Source organism: Crinia signifera, chromosome 3 (genome assembly GCF_055691185.1).
Source record: "Crinia signifera chromosome 3, ASM5569118v1, whole genome shotgun sequence".
Lineage (NCBI taxonomy): Eukaryota > Metazoa > Chordata > Amphibia > Anura > Myobatrachidae > Crinia > Crinia signifera.
In genome coordinates, this window is record NC_139219.1 from 120,093,809 (window position 1) to 120,111,813 (window position 18,005).

The 18,005-nt window shown below is 43.4% G+C and overlaps 1 long non-coding RNA gene across 1 annotated transcript in view; it reads right to left on the reverse strand.

The window, feature by feature from the left end:
* Positions 1–13,088: 13,088 nt before the first annotated feature.
* LOC146062565 (uncharacterized) overlaps positions 13,089–18,005 on the reverse strand; it is a 158,318-nt gene continuing 153,401 nt past the window's right edge. The window contains exon 4 of the long non-coding RNA XR_014471395.1: positions 13,089–13,267. This is a non-coding gene — a long non-coding RNA (uncharacterized LOC146062565). The remainder of the gene's footprint in view (positions 13,268–18,005) is intronic.

Here is an 18,005-nt window from a genome sequence, read left to right on the forward strand (position 1 = left end):
GAAAAAATCAGAAGATTACAAACTATCAACATGAAAAATATGAAACCACTGTTGGAGCTAGTGATGCTACTATGGAGCATCACAATCCAAAGGAAATGTGGTTCATCCTGACTGGGGTCGGTGCCCACAGTCCCCACCGGTCGTGGGATAAGGTTGAAGCAAACACAAAACTAATACATTTCAAACAATTAGTACTATAACACTTATTCAATATGTGAAATAATAAGAAGCTGTCTCTCTCCAGGAAGAGTAACTATCCCTAAGTGAGAGAGGTCCTCTCAGGCAAACTATATCCTGCCAGTAGTCTCATTGAAATCTAAGTTGTTGACCGTTCGGAGTAAGATACAAATAGGTAGGAAAACGTAGGTGACGTTAAGAAGGTGGAACGCTCCGCTCCCAGGACATTAACTCCAAGGTTATTACGGAGTGTAGACTGCAGACAGGGACCCTTAAAAATGGGGGAGACAATTACTGCGTTATATTATAGTAAAGGGGAAGAGATTAGTCTTAACATTTTTGGGAACAGGGGGTATATCTTATGAAATTTCAACTATTAAGGGTTGTATTGAGCTTCTCCCTGGACATCTAGGACAATGTAAAGGTTTTAAAAAGGGCAATGGCGTCCAAGCCTTTTGTTCAACAATCTATTAACAGATAGATAGTTAAGTATAGGGGGAGGGGATTCCCTATGAGGGCAATGTGACCAGAGGAAGATAAGAACATTTTCAAACTACAATGTTATAACAGAGAAAAAACCCCATTGTAATAAATCTGAAAAACCCTCCTTTGTATTAATTGTTATTCAGTTCATCGGGAGAAGATCCGTGTTAGGTCACAGCATCAGATTGGGCCGATCGTGATGATGAGGCAGCGCAGGCAACTTTGCCCACCGTCTGCCAGCGTGGATGGCCAGTCGGGGGGCATGGAGGGTCTAGACCCTTTGTCAGATGTATCCAGTCAGCAAGATATGGTCTCAGTATGTCAAGGGCCTTGCAAAATGAGTCCAAGTCTTCCGGAGTCTGCAAAGTCACCAGTTTACCTTTGTGTGATGCCTGGATACTTAATGGGGAGCCCCAGCGGAATCTGATGTTCTTCTGTTTGAGAAGATCAGTGAGGGGCTTAAGCAGACATCTCTGTTGGAGAGGGCTCCATGATAGATCTGGGAATATTTGAAGTCTGTCACCGTTGAATTTGATAGCTTCCAGCTTAAGGGCTTAATTCAGAATGTCCTCACATTCTCTGTGATAGTGCAACCGGGAGATGATATCTCTGGGTTTTTCAGATTGTAGGCCTCTGGGTCTCAAGGCGCGGTGTGCCCGATCAAAGAGGATAGTATGGTCAGGTGCAGCATCAGTTATCTCATTGAAGATTTTGGTGAGAGCGTCAACAATACCAGGTCCCTGAATGTCCTCAGTAAGGCCTCTGATCTGTAAATTGTTTCTCCTCCCCCTGTTGTCTATATCATCTAGAAAGCGTTGTAAAAATTTAAATTCTTGGTCATGAGTAGAGGCAATTTCGTAAAGTTTGTCCTGGTAGTTGACCACATCTCCAGTTAGGTCTTCCAACTCCGAAACATGTTGTGCTGTTTGATTTAGGTCAGATTGGATCGACGAGATTTCCACTCTGATTGTTTCATGCAAAGTCTGCTCCAGATCACGGAAATCTTTTTTGGATGGGAGGTCTGCCTTGGTAGGTAGGGTGCGAAGATACCTTAGGACCTCCGATAACGTGACCTCTGAATTCTGCGGAATGGAGGGGCTAGGTGAGTAATCCATTTGTAGGGGATCTTTTGGAGACTGTGAACAATCTGAGGATGCTTGAGTATCTTCCACATTGGTCCCAGCGCCATGAGCAAGGTATTAGAAGATAGTAGGTTTTGGGTGACTGCCGCTCGAGTGCTTAGACACCGGTGTCTGTAGGCCTTTCCTAGTCTTCGGTAGCTCAGTAGCACATGACGAGATTAATTTCAAGTGAGCCCGGTGAGAGACCAGTGGACACACTTCCCCATGCGAGTGGGTGATTAGTGGGTCATGGCCTGTAGTCAGCTGTTGATGTCAACCCATAGCTGGTTTAATGGCCTGTCTGTGTTTGGTCTGGAAGCCGTCTGCCGCAGCGGCCCCTGGGGGTGCAACTACCTGGGCGTGAGACTTTTGAGTCTGTTGAGAGGCAGCGTCCCTCCAATACACTGCAGTATTAGGTGATTTGGGAAGAAAATATAATATCTGGGTGTAGAATTCTCTTTCACCACTAGGTGGCGTCTCATGATAATAATAGGGATGGATAAGTGAATGAGACCTTGTTTATAGTAAGGGGGGGGGTAATGGAGACTGTTAATAGCAAAGTTATTTTTTCTATCCAGTTGCTCTTCTGGGAAACCTTCTCCAGAGTAGTCTCTTGCCATGGGCTCACACCTTATCAGTTGCAAACTACAGTCCTGCAATCATGTTCCCCACAATGTCTTATTTTGTCAGCTACGGCCTGTGGTGTCCTAATTATATACTGACCCCAAGTTCTGTGGAGTGTGTTCCCAAAGTAAGAGGGGCAGGATAGGGGTTGTCCACCTCAGAGATAGAGACTCAGCCTTGGGCACAAATGTCTTAATCTGTCTCCAAAGCTTAGATCACTCCCAGGGGGCTATTGTACGGAGCTTCAATGTACTCACTGTGTCCCACTGGGTCAGGGAGGTATGGTCTCCGGGAGTCCTGTATGCCAGGGCAGGGACCCCTTGGGGAAAAAGGCGGCCGCAGCCCCTCTGTAGTGGGATCCAGCACAGAAGTTCCCCAGCGTCCTCTCCGGGAGTCTCAGACTGTTCTCAGTGCTGCGCCGTGTCCTCCGGCACGTCGCGGGACTCTGCTCCCTTTCTCCCGGTCAGCTGCCCGGCCACGCTCCCAGCCGCGTCACACCACCGCTAAACAGCTCATGGTCTGTGAGTGGATCGCGGCGCACAGCGAGTATCCGGAGCCGCCGCAGAGGGTGTCCAGGGCAGAGAGGACAGGCGCCTACCTCCCTGCCACCGGATGGATCGGGGATCCCACTGTCTTCTCCGGGCCGTCGTCCGGGAGAGACGCGACAGTGTCTGAACTTTAGGTCCCCGCTTCAACGTAACCACCAGGCCGCAACCTGCAGGAGCACTTAAAAGTGCTCCCCTGCTCCGCAGCCGGCGGCCCTCTCGATCGGGGTGCAAGGGAGAAGGTATGTGGTCTGGGTACAGGGTAGGATTGGGGTGTAGGGACTAAAAAGAGGTTTTAAAAGGAGATGGGCTGATGGAGCTGAACTAGAGTGCGTGTATTCAGCAAGACCACCAGGCCACGCCCCGTTTGTTTATATATTTATATGTTTTAAACAAAAAATTAAAATAAAGATGGAATTTTAAAAAAATGGGAAAAAAACATGTGCACTGCAGGTGGGGCAGTTATAACGTGCAGAGATGGTATGCGATGCGACGCGATATCGTACGATAGTGCACGATGGCATACAATTTTGAAATTGTATGCCATTGTACATGGCATACGATGCCATACGATGCGATGCGATTAAACATTGTATAAGCACCCTAATGGGTGCTTATACAATGTTAAGCACCCAAATGGGTGCTTACAATGTTAAATGCACCCCCACGCCACCCTCCCACTATAAACGTGAACCCGAAGCGTGGCGAGCGCAGCGAGCCCGCGAGGGGCGGCGGTACGCGTCCTACGACCTTTTCATACCCCCACTATCCACGTCGGTGTGGAGTTGAGAATAGAATAGTATGGCGAGCGCAGCGAGCCACCGAGCCCGAAGCGTGGCGAGGGGACGCGGATACCTGTGAAGCCCGCGGCGAAGGGACGCGTTTACCTGTGAAGGTATTCGCGTCCGCTCGCTGCGCTCGCCACGCTTCGGGCTCGGTGGCTCGCTGCGCTCGCCACACTATTCTATTCTCGACTCCACGCCGACGTGGATAGTGGGGGTATGAAAAGGTCGTAGGGGGTGGCGTGGGGGTGCATTTAACATTGTAAGCACCCATTAGGGTGCTCAAAAGCACCCTTTAGGGTGCTTATACGATTTTTGATCGTATAGGGGGTCAAAATCGCGTCGCATCGCATGGCATCGGGTGCATGGCATGCGATGCGATCCGTTCATCGTACGTCGGACATCGGGGGCGCCGCCAAAATACACAAGTACCGCCCCACCTGCAGTGCACATGGTCTTGCCCATTTTGAGAACAAATTTGTAATGCGATCAGATCTGAATAAGGGCCAATGTGTAAGAGGCAAGTACAGTGTAAGGGGGTTACTATTGATTTTCCTGATTTGGTTACAATTCATTTTAATGCCGCCTCACCCCGCAAGTATCTTAGGACATCGGCGTCCTGCGGGTGCAGCTTTATATATATATATATCTATATATATATCTCTATCTATCTATATATCTATATCTAGATATCTATATATATATATAGATAGATAGATAGATAGATAGATAGATAGATAGATAGTTGAAATTTAGTTGAAAGTATTTACATAAATAGAGACATACCCATGAGCAGACCACTCAAACAGAACACTGGTCAAGCCCCCCACATTATTAGGTGCTGGCCACAACCCCTATTATTGCGCATAATAGGCCCTTGATCATTTTCAACTACAGGCCCATTAAGACCTTAATCTGGCACTGTTGCTGGGTCAACATATTTTTCAAACCCACCAACAACCTTTGATATCTGGTGGAGCATTATGCAATATAGAATAGTTATCATTGTGTATCAATGCCTATTTTCCTATAGATATCCTATTTTACTTTATATAAACAGAGAAAAAAGCAATATACAGTGCTTGGGTTTGACTGTTAAAAAATCAACTAAAACATTAATAGAAAATAGAAAATATACAATTATTTATTCTGCAAAATAAACATACATTATACATATTCATATTCATATAATCATAAACACATGTGTGGGTATGGTATCAAAAGGAATGAGAATTCTCAATGGGAAAAGTGAGTGGCCTATTGCTCCAGAATGGTGAGGTAAAACTGAGATTAGGTGATCCTCTTAAAAACAGAAACTAGGACTTCCGCTTCCGCCCTCCTATGAAGCGGTACAAGGGGAGAGCTGCTCTGCTGCTGAGGCCGCTAAAACCGCTCCCTAACCCGGCACTTAGCCTCCCAGCATTCGCCCGCCACCACTGCTGACACCCGCTGACTCCCCCCTGCATGAAGCGCTACTTTAGCGCTATGCCAGTAACCGCTACAAAAAGAAATAAGGAGAAGGAACGCCTGGCTCAGGAAGCCAAGATGGCGGCGGAGGCTACAACACGCCGCGCTGCTCCAGCTCCAGCTTCACCCAGCGCACATTCCCGGGGACACCCTTCTCCTATGGCATCCTCACAGACATCAGGGGTAATGAACCCCCACAGTGAGTACACAGATGAAGACAGATCACTCCCTGTGCCCACCGCCCCGGTCACCTATGGGGACATGGTGGAAGCAATAAGAACGGCTATAGGCCCCCTGCTTGAGGTGCAGACAGCCTCCATTAATAAACAGATCGATAAGCTCCAACAGAGAATGCTAGCTAATGAACAAACTGCTGGTTCAAACTTTGCAGACATTGTGGAGCTTAAACAATCCCTGCAGACGGCCACCAAAGAAATAGGCTACCTGCACCACAAGGTCCAAGACCTTGAGAACTGATCTAGACAGTGTAACCTCAGGGTTATCGGACTCCCAGAGTCAGTTAAATGACAGGATCTTTTTGATTTTATTAGGATAACCCTGCCCGAATTGCTACAAATTACTGATAGATGCACAGACCTAATTATAGAGCGTGCACATCGTCTGGGCTCACTGCGGCCACAAGAGGGAGCCAGACCCAGGGCTGTTATATTTAAACCCCTGAACTTCCTACACAAGGAACTGATATGGTCCACTTCAAGGAGAATTAGAGATATCACCTGGCAAGGAAATAAAATCTTGATTTTCCAAGACTATTCCGCAGAACTTTCAAAATCTCGCAGAGACTTTGCCTCGGTCTGTGCTAAACTCATTAAAGAAGGAATAAAGTTTGCGATGCTTTACCCAGCGAGACTGCACATATTTGAGGGGAATTCCTACAAAGACCTAGATGCCGAGGCATACATTAAAGAGTCTGACGCGACATCACACCACGCTGCTGGGCGGAAGACCCCTGACCTCTGAAGATACTTGTCAGCATTAAGTCTTATCCGTGCTAACTTCAGCACATGAAGGGACATTGCAGGAATGACACAGTACACTAATTGTCAGAATACAGTTATGGTCTGAATCATCACCAGTTTCTAGCTAATATTGAATTGTTGGGTGCCCCAGTACCAGCTAGTCATATGCATATATATATTTTTCAGAATGGGTCCCACCCGTGGGTAGAGAACGCCCAGTAATGCAAGATAATGTTTATGTGCATAGAACCTGATTGCGAAATGTTTTATTGATCAGTTTATTATACCAATATATATATATATATATATATATATATATATATATATATATACGTTATTGTAATCGCTTCAACCTCCCTTCCCCCCCCCAAATTTTATAAACACAGCCTGTGGCGGGCGCAAAGCGCAAGAAAACCTTGGTTTTCTCCCTTTACATAAGCGGTTGGCTTATTGGTTAAGGAGCATATTCTCCCTGTTATGTGTACATGTCTGTGAAGATGTGTATGTTAATTCACTTGTTAATTGGAAGTCTTATCAGAATTAGATTTCTCTTCCCTCCCCCCCTCTTCCCCCTCTCTTCATCCTTCAGCATCGTCATCTTGACCATATGGGTTTCAAAGACAAACTGATGTGTTAGTTATGCTTCTCATTAAGTTCACTACCTTCTATGTACCGTGATGTCAGATATTTCAATAGGTAGTTGGAATGTGGGAGGGATTAACTCCCCACAAAAACGTAAACGTATTTTAATGTACTTGCATAAGCTACATCTTGATGTTGTGTGTTTGCAGGAGACCCACCTCACACCAGCCGAAACTGCAAAGCTTCAGATCCTCCAGTGGCAAGTCCTGTCATCTGCCTCTTTTAACTCCAAAGCCAGAGGAGTCGTGGTCCTGGGTAGGAGACAGACCCCAATGACAGCCGAAATCCTTATATCAGACTCAGAAGGAAGGTACACGCTCTGCCGCATAACTATGGCACAGACACAGTTCATCATACTAAACATATATGCCCCCAACACGTACTCTAAACCTTTTTTCCAAAACATAATGAAAACTCTCACGCCATACATGCATCTCCCTATTGTCCTCTGCAGAGACTTTAACCTGATATCTCATCCTACTTTAGATAAACAAACCCCCTCTAACAGAAAGCTCCCCAGACTAGGTATACCCACCCTGGCAGAAAAACTGCATCTACTTGATATATGGAGACTATTTCACCCCACTGACCGAGAATACACGTGCCTTTCAGCTGCAAAGGGAATAATGTCACGTATTGACTATATTCTGACCTCTTCTAATCTGCTAACCAAGGTACTGACATCCCAGATAGAACCGATATCCATATCGAACCATGCTGTTATATGGTTAAAAATTAGATTATCCCCAGAGAAAAGTACATGCATAAACTGGCGGTGCCCATCTTCGTTGGCAGCATCAGACTCACTAAAACAAAAAATCTTGCAAGCATGGGACAACTACGCACACACTCTTTTGGCATGCCTCTAAAGCTGTCTTGAGAGGAACAATCATATCCCACACTTCACACCAAAAGAAAACACTAGCCAGGGAATTTACCCAAGCGCAGGAGACCCTCACGTCAAAATTCGTCAACTATAAACAAGCCCCTTCCCCTTCTACTAAGCAGGAATACCAACAGGCTAAAGATTCTTTTGAAGGACTATTTGTCAAATCAGAAACTCTATACACATTTGCTAACAATGCAAAATTCCACAAATATGGTAATAAATCTAGCAAGTTGCTCTCGAACCTCCTAAAAGGCCATAACTCTACGTCAATTATCCACCCGCTTAAACAAAAAGATGGAACTGTCACCAATTCTAACGCCCAAATAGCAGCAACATTAAATGAATTCTACAGATTATTATACTCAGCACCAATTAGTGACACAAGCCAAGCAGATGAATTCTGGAAAGACTTACCCACTCCCCAACTTTCACAATTGTCAGCCGAATCTCTTAGTCGAGAATTCACCCTAACAGAGATTCAATCTGCTATTGCAAGCCTGAAATCAGGCAAGGCCCCTGGCCCAGATGGATTGACATCCAATACTACAAGACACTTGCCCCAAAGATAGCCCCCATATTAGTAAAGGTTTATAACTCCATCCTTAACACAAATTACGCCCCACCCTTTTTCAACTCGGCCATAATTAAAATACTCCCCAAACCGGGAAGGGATCTCTCGGACCCTGGATCATACAGGCCAATATCGCTCCTCGATGTTGACTATAAAATCCTAACAAAAATGATTGCGGAATGGCTGAAACACCTCTTGCCATCCCTAATCCACCCCGACCAGACGGGATTTGTTAAAGAAAGAAACCCTGTCACCAATATTAGGAAAGTACTTTCAGTGTTGCATCATTCCCAGTTGGCTGTGTCGGGCGCCCTCCTGGCGATATTATCGCTAGATGCGGAGAAGGCATTCGACATGGTCCACTGTGACCACTTACACACAGTACTACGGAAATTCTCATTCCCCACTAAATTCATTAACTTGTTAGACACATTGTATCAGAACTCAAATTCTAGGATCATGTGCAATGGAACCTTGTCAGACCCCTTCCTCATCCTTAGAGGTACTAGACAAGGCTGCCCACTTTCACCCCTGCTATTTGCGTTAGCGCTAGAACCATTAGCTATAGCCCTGCGTCAATCTCCCTTATTCAGTAGATCTTAGAGTATCCTTATTCGCAGACGACATGCTGCTATTCCTGTCTTCCCCTGAACATTCACTGCCAGAAGCCTTTTCAATTACCCAGCAGTTCAGTTCCTTTTCAGGGTATAAAATAAACATACATAAGTCCGAACTAATGATACTGAAAGCCCCCCCCCCCCCCACACTCCTCCCAGGCAGAGAAGACCTTCAATCTATTAAATGCAAATCCACACAACTAAAATATTTAGGCATACAAAGTCCAGCACACACCTCAAACCTTTACAACTTAAACTATACATCACTAATCCACAACCTTTCCAAATTCATGGATATTTGGACTGACCTCCCGCTCTCCCTGCTGGGAAGAGTGGAGGTCATAAAATCCATGATTGTCCCAAAATTAATGTATGTTATCCAGATGCTGCCTATTAAACTCACAAACAAAGACATTCAAAAACTAAACTCCCGCATGGCGCAGTTCCTGTGGAATAAGAAAAAAAGCAAAAATTGCATTGCACAAACTGCATCTGCCCAAGTCTATGGGCGGTCTTAATGTGCCTGATTTACACCAATATACCAAATCTCTGCTTTGTCGCTTTGCCCTTGGGTGGCTGGTGGAGATAGACACATTCTCGGACTCTACAGTGGACTGTGCCATGTTTAAGCCATATTCCCCTGGGGCCCTCCTTCATACCCCTTGTGCACAAATCCCCTCACACATATACAATAACCCTCTCTTTACTGACACACATAAGGCTTGGTGGTCTGTCTCCCGCTCACTTGGACTGGATCCTCAAACATCCCCCTGGCTCCCCATATGGGGAAACCCTATGTTCACACCAGGAGTGGACAATTCCATTTTTTACAGGCTCAAACATCAGGGCCAATGGAGGGGGGGAGGGGGACAGTAGAGAAAAAATGGGTGCACAGTGCAGATAACTACCTTTTGGCATCCAACTGATATTTTCTTATTAAAACTTAGCTTTTATTTGTCACAATAATTAAAAAAGAATTGTGCTAATTGCACATTTAAAATTAAAATGAATATTGGAACATCCGCAACAAATTTAAGGACAAATTCTTTTATGTGTTAATAACTAAAAGGTTGATAAATATATGGGCATAGAAAATTCTCCAGAAAAGTCAAAATAACAAAATAAGGGCACAAATCAATAACCTAAAAAATCAAAAAAATCTTAGAGAAAAAACCCTTAAAAATCCCACAAATAAAATCATGACACATACTAATATCAAGATGGTAAATTATATACCGTTACGGATGGGGATGAGATGAATATCGATAAATGACACCCGCAAAACTTATTAAAAAAGACAGAACTAAAGACAAGGAAGATGAAAACCCGCCCCCTGGCAACAATCACTAAGGGAGTAGCATAAATATCCTTGCTGAATAATCACTCGGCTTGCCCTGAGGAAGCCGGCTTGACCGGTGAAATGTGCATAGGCACGTAATGTCGGATTGCTCTAAATATAGGAATATAACCGTTAAAATGTTTAGAAATGATTAATGTACTCCCTGCACATTGTATTATGAAATAACCGTTCCAGACCACACTATCACGCCAATACTGCATCCCCCAATATAGGGGAAGCAAACAGCGTTCTTACACTGCACGTGGCAGAACCGCTGTGGTATAAGGAAGACAAACTGTGGCGTCTCTCTGGCAGCTGATAACTGTGAGAGAATAAAATAAATAATAAGTTGTATAAACCACATACACTTTACAAATAAAGGTGATTATATGTAAAACTGCAACAAACGTAAGCGAGTGTACTGTGAATAACAGATAGACAAACAGAGTTTGCTTTTCTAAAATAAATCCCAATATAAGGGAAAACGATTGATACTCTCAGACTGTCTGTGGTGGAACCACAACAACACCTGAGAGACACACCATATAAACAAACACCACCCCGCAAACATATATAAAAAAACAAATATTGTATATGGAATTATATGAAGCGGGATTGGATGGTGTGTACTGTGAGACACTGGCCAGTGCACAATGAAGTTTGTATGAGAAAAAAACTCCAATATCAATGCTTGCAGATTGCAGACTTGAGCGACACACTATAAAGGGTATCTGAAAAACGCACTACAAAACCTGACCCAAGAAGTACTAAAATCCATCACCACAAGCAGACACGGAGATACGGCTGAGTGACAGTCAGACAGTATACACTGACTGTCCCAGCGATCTAACAGTGCCGATATTAGAACAATTAGGAGAAACGGTACTCTTTACTTAGCACGGCGCCCATCGCATGCACTAAAAAAACGGGTGCGACGCGACCGACGCGATGCCCGCGATTTCCCATAGGGATCAATGTTAAAAGTCTCAATGGACGCGATTTTAGTGTTCAATGCCTCAATGCTCGCGATTTTTCCATAGGAAACAATGTTAAATGGGCCACAGAGCCCAAATAGTCCCCCTGAAGTCTGAAATGGCCCCCACAATTGTTAACGCTACCCCAGGATCAACGTGAACCCGAAGCGTGGCGAGCGCAGCGGTACGCGTCCTCCGACCTTTTCATACCCCCACTATCCACGTCGGCGTGGAGTTGAGAATAGAATAGTGTGGCGAGCGCAGCGGATTTAACATTGTTTCCTATGGAAAAATCACGAGCATTGAGGCATTGAACAGTAAAAGCGCGTCCATTGAGACTTTTAACATTGTTCCCTATGGGAAATCGCGGGCATCGCGTCGGTCGCGTCGCACCCGTTTTTTTAGTACATGCGATGGCCGAGATGCCCGCGATTTTTTACCCCCGATGACCGCGATGGCAATCGTGGGCGCCGTGCTAAGTAAAGAGTACCGGAGAAACAAAGATTGCACATAATAACACCGTATGGGGCGGTACTATCATCTCCAAAAAAGTTTCTATTAATATATAATGCATAAAATATCTCCAACCCCCTGATGCAGTGTTAGTGGGGAACAATTCAGAGGCGCATGAAACCCCGATGTGGTGATAATAATATATATATGTACATAAAAGCATCTCATGTACATTGGGAGTGAGGACACTGTGGGAAAAAGACAAGAAATACACTTACCACCACAGTGATCGACACAGAAGGGGAGATGTCGACCACCAAATAAGAAAAATAAAAGTAGGTGCACCTAAAATACCCATCAACATATTATTGAAATAATCTAAAACAGGAGAATAATATGCGGGCTTAGACTCTGCAAAAATAATATAATCACCTCAAAACAGATAGTGTAAGGTGGAAACGGTTAAAAGAAAGCTCATTTCTGACTACAAAAGAGATAACAATTGTATCCAACAGAGGTGCCTACAAAAACAAAAGGGCAACATTGTGTAAAGATACTGCCCACATAGTAACACTAGGCTATCTGCTTATAAATACAGAGGATATCTACTGAGAGTCAGAGATAGAATAAATATATATACAATTCTCAGGCAGGGAGTTAATAATAATAAAAAAAACTCAATAAAAAAGAGCATCCACATTCCGATTTTTGATCACTTTTTCTAGACTTTTTTTCACATATCTTACTATTGTTCTAACAAGAATGTGCAATTAGCACAATTCTTTTTTAATTATTGTGACAAATAAAAGCTAAGTTTTAATAAGAAAATATCAGTTGGACGCCAAAAGGTAGTTATCTGCAGTGTGCACCCATTTTTTCTCTACTGTCCCCCTCCTCCCTCCATTGTTCTCATATATATACTTAGGTATTAGAGAAGGGTAGCACCATCAATCTATTTCAATAGAGGAAGCAATTAAACAAACATTGAATACTAAAGAGATAGCAGATACTATATAGAAAGGTGAACAAAAGGACCATTTCAGTGCGGAATAAACATCCCTTCCCCTTTTCTCAACTTCTCATCAATCAAACATAAAGGCCTAAGGAAGATGACACAGGTATTTGACCCTGGAGGAAAAGTATATTCTATATCTGAACTACAGCAAATATTCGGTCTCCCTTCAAGCAGTTCCTTCTCACTCCACCAACTGAGACACTATGCACTCTCCCTCCCCAAACCCTGTATACTAACCAAAATGTACGAGAAGTTGAACAACCCCATTACTAAACTCCAGACAGGGATGTTCAAAAACAAGCATATATATGGGCAACTCTCGTCATTGCCTGCTGAGAGAATATGGAAAGAAATCACAAACAAGTGGTCGGGGGACATTCCTTTATTAAAGGATTGTGACACCATTTTTAAACACTACCATAAAACGTTAAAAATATTGAGATCCTCAGTCCTTCAAGAAGTGCATGTGAAGCTCATTCACAGGGCATACATCTCACAGTAGCAAAGGAGTCATTTTGTCCCGGAGGAGACGGGGAACTGCTTGAAGTGCAAAACAGGTATGGGCTCCCTCTTTCACAACTTTTGGACCTGCAAACACATACAAAAATTCTGGTATAAATTACTATATTTTATTAAGATTCATCTTCATATCCAACCGAAGCTAGATCCCATCCCCATGTTGTTTGCTAACTTTGAAAACTGGAATATCCCTCCGGCAGACTCACACTTTTTTTAATCCAATATTCTTTATTAAACATTTTTTTCACATAACATACAAAAACATTGACATTCTTTTTTTTTTTATTGTTTTGGAACATATACCAATATAGTTTAAAAGCATACATCTTCTATAGATTCACTGGTATCTCAAAGTGACCCTCCCTATGTCTACGGGGGGCCCCTAATACGGATCCATCTACTGTATCCACATCTTCATCTCCTTCCATCTCAATCCCCCCATTCATTCTCCCTCATTCACGCCCCCCCCCCCCCACCCCCATTTCTCTTCTCTATAATTATATTACTGGGTTTCTTTGGTTCATTGGTCGTATCCTTCATTTTGGTTTCCACCTATGTCTTGTTTCCTTTTTACACCAGTATCTCTCAATTTATATTCCCACCTCTGCTATTTTTTATATATGTGCCACCCACTACAAAGATAAAGAAAAAGAATATGTAAAAGAAGAATAAAATAAGAAAAACTAACGAAGGGATGGTGTGTTTATCTGTGTATCAATCTTTTCCTCCTCCCCTTCCATTCCCCCGCCCTCCCTCCTCCCCCTCCCCTTCCTTTCCTATATTTATATGTGTATGTGTCTTTGACTTCGCTGCCTTTCTATTTTAATTATAAAGTGCTCCTTGTGCCCTATCTTTTTACAGCTATACATATACTTTTGTCTCTCACATCTATTTATTTGTGTTTATGTTTGTGTCTAAGTGCTTTAATGCGTACTATTTTTAACTCTAAGGGCAGTATTCAATGAGAAAAGTTCTCCGTGTTTTGTGGAGAACTTGTGCTTTGTTCGCCTTGGACGGAGCATTTTGCTCTCCAAAAGCGAGCAACCCTATTCAATGTGAAATTCTCTCCGTCTTTCTAAGTGATGTTCTCCGTGTCTCTCCGTCTCTCTCCGTGTAGCAGTTCTCCATCTTTTGATGAAGAGCTGGAATGTGAACTTTTAAACTAAAAGGTTTTTTTCTTAAATTTTGGTGTAAAAAAATCAGGTTTTTTTTTCTGTGAAGGGGCATGTTATTTTTATTCATGTGCTTATAGCACATGAATATATATTTAATAAAAAAAATATTTTTTTTATTTTTTTTTTTTTTTTTTTTTTACACAGTGCAGCCAGCAGGGGGCCGGAGCGCTCGAGCCGCTCATTAGATATTCATATATTCACTGCACCCGAACGTAACTATGCACGAACGGGTGCAGTGAATACTGGGTCCCCCGCTGGCCATAGGGGGGTGCAGCCTGGGTCCTGGAGAGCCCCTCTCCCCTCCACAGTCCTCTGGAGCAGCCAGGGAGACTTTAATCTCTCTGGCTGCTTCCGGCTCCCTGAAAGCTCCCTGCTCCCTGCAGGGGTTAAGACTCTCCGCGAGTGGCGGAGAGCATCAGCCACATTGAATAGAGGGAGCAGGAGTGGCAGAGAGCCCTCCGGAACACGGAGAGTGCATGGAGAGCGAAATAAAACGCTCTCCATGCACGGAGAACTTTATCATTGAATACTGCCCTAAGAGAGGATGGCTGAGAGAAGCATGGGGGAACCATCCTTTTTATTCTACTCTAAGGTGCTATTTCAATTCATTGTGCGCTCTGCCATTTGCCATTACATTCGTGTGTATTTTTCATTTATCGTGTGTTTATTCATAATATTTTGATTTCATCCATTTATCCCATATTCTATTGTGCTTACTTATATGTTCCATATCTCTAATTGAGGCATATATCTCGTGGGCTATCGTTTTATTTACCAGGTTTATCCACTCATTCTTTCTCGGGCTTTCGTGTGACATCCAGCCTCTCGCTATTAACACTTTTGCCAAAGCCAACATTCTTTCTGTTATTTTATTATTACACTCCCTCCTTCCTTGCTTGATGTTAATTCCTAACAAGCAGGCTTTAACACCTACACATTCCCTATTGACCCCTATTTCGGCCATGACGTTCTTCACTTCTCCCCAAATTTTTTGTGTTTTTCTGCACTGCCATATCAAATGGAAGAAAGTGCCCTTCATTTGACTGCATTTTGGGCACAGGTCATTTTTACTTCCATCATACTGTCTTAACCTTTCTGGCGTGATATAAGATCTGTGGACTATATAGTATTGGATTTGTTGAAATCTAATCGATCTCGTCGCTCTTGTATGCGACGACATCGCCTGACCCCACTCTTGGTCCGTCATTACCCCTATATCTCCTTCCCACTTTTCCCTGGTCTTGTCGATCTGGGTTTTTTTTAGTTCCTTTATTAATATTTTGTATATACCTGCCACATTAACCTTGTGTCCCTGTTTTAGTATCTTTTTTATCGGGGAGTCCTGGATATCTATTGTTTTTTCCCCTAGCACCTGTCCCAATCTGTTCTTGAGCTGTAGGTACCTAAGAAAGTATCCTTTTGGGATATTGTATTCCATTTCTAGTTGGTTATATGTCTTGAATACCCCAATATGATACACCTGACCGATAGTTTGTATCCCTACTTTCTCCCATATTGTCTTGATCTCCTTGGTCTTATTCCTTCGTTCTAGTTTCCCCCTATCATCTCTGACCCATATTGGGATCTCTGGATCCAAACTGTCGTTCCCCAGCACCTTGTTCGTATATGCCCATATTTTCGTTGCTTGTTTAAGTATTGGGTTTTTTACTTTTATAATATTACTTGAAAGAAGTATTTGCCTCGGGTCATAATTATCATGTGCCTGTGTGATCAGTGTTTTTATTTGCTCTGCCGCCTCTCCTTTGATCCATGTCTGGAGATGGCTTAGTTGTGCTGCCACGTAGTACAGCCGAAAGTGGGGAAGGCCCAGTCCTCCCATCTGTTTAGTTCTCCTAAGAGTATCCAGTTTAATCCTGGCTCTCTTTTTTCCCCATATGAACGATGTTGTTACGCTGTCTAGGAGCTTAAACAATTTTACAGGTATGTACCAGGGGGCTTGTAAGAATCTGTACAATAATTTTGGGAGTATTACCATCTTAATTAGATTTATTCTACCTGTCATCGTGAGGGGGAGCTTGCTCCAAGTTTTTACCTTTTCTTGATATAATTTAATTGCGGGGATAACATTTAATATCATAAACTCCTTGGGGGGCGTTTGACACTATTATTCCCAGGTACCGCGTATTATTGGTCCATTTTAACGCTATACTTTCTATGTTCTCTGGGCATTTCCCTACTAATGGTAACACATTGGACTTTCCCCAGTTGATTTTTAACCCGGAGTACTCTCCGTGTTCCTCCATAGTTTTTAGCACCATAGGTAGTGCCTGCTTGTAGTTGGCCAGGTATATCATCATGTCATCCGCATACATCGATATCAGTTCTTTTGTTTGACCCATTTGTTCCAACCCCCTTATTTCCTGGTTATCTCTTAATCGACATGCTAAAGGCTCCATCGCCAGGTTAAACAGTACTGGGGAAAGCGGACACCCTTGTCTGGTTCCTCTGGTTAGAACAAACGGTTCTGTAGTGTACTCTTTCACCTGGATTCTTGCCATAGGCGATTGATACAATAATTTTATCCACTTTATTATTTGTGGGCCAAATCCAACTCTCTCCAATACTACCCAGAGGTAGTCCCATTCAACGCAGTCATAGGCCTTCGCCGCGTCCAAGGTGACCACCGCTGCTTCAACTCCATATTACCTTTCCACCTGAGTATTGGTAAAAAACCGTCTGATATTTATGGCTGTACTTTGCCCCTTCCTAAACCCGGTTTGGTCTGAGTGGATGATTTTATTCACCACTCCCTCGATTCTGGTTGCTATTACCTTTGCTAAGATTTTGGCGTCCAAGTTAATTAAAGATATGGGTCTGTAGGATTCAGGATTCATGGGATTCTTCCCCTCTTTTGGTATGACCACTATGACTGCTTCATTCATTGATGTTGGTAATTTCCCCTCACCACTACAGACATTGAATACTTCTGTCAACCAGGGGGCAAATACTTCAATGTGTTTTTTGTACAACTCGGGTGGTAACCCGTCACTTCCGGCCGCCTTTCCCTTTGGCAGTTCCCTGATGGCATATTTAACCTCCTCTATCTTTATATTTTGCTTCAGCCCTGCCCGCTCTTCCTGAGTTATAGCGGGGAGGGACACCTTATTCAAATATCTTCTTATCTCCTCCTCATTTTTCTGTAGCCCCGATGTATACAACGCTTCATAAAACTGGGTAAATATCTGTGCCATTTCATGGATCTTATCTGTTACGACCCCATTCTCATTTTCCATACTTACAATATTTTTGGAGATGATGTTGTTACTGATTAGGTGGGCCATATAACTGCCTGGTCTGTCACTATTTAGATATCTGCTATGGGATTTAAACATTTCCTGTCTCACCGCTACTTCTTTGAGTTCGTTAACCCATACTTTGTTAGCCCGTGCCCACTCACTCTTAGCACTTTCTGATTTAGTTTGCCAGTATATACATTCCAGGTCCTTACTCTCCTTCTCCATCTCCTGTTTTTTTTTTCCTGGAGCACTTCTTTATATTTGCAATTCTTTTAACTAGTGAGCCCCTTATTACTGCTTTCCCCGCATCCCATACGATATCCTTTGTTGCTGTTTCATCGTTATTCTCAAAGTATTCCCGCCACTCTTGTACCA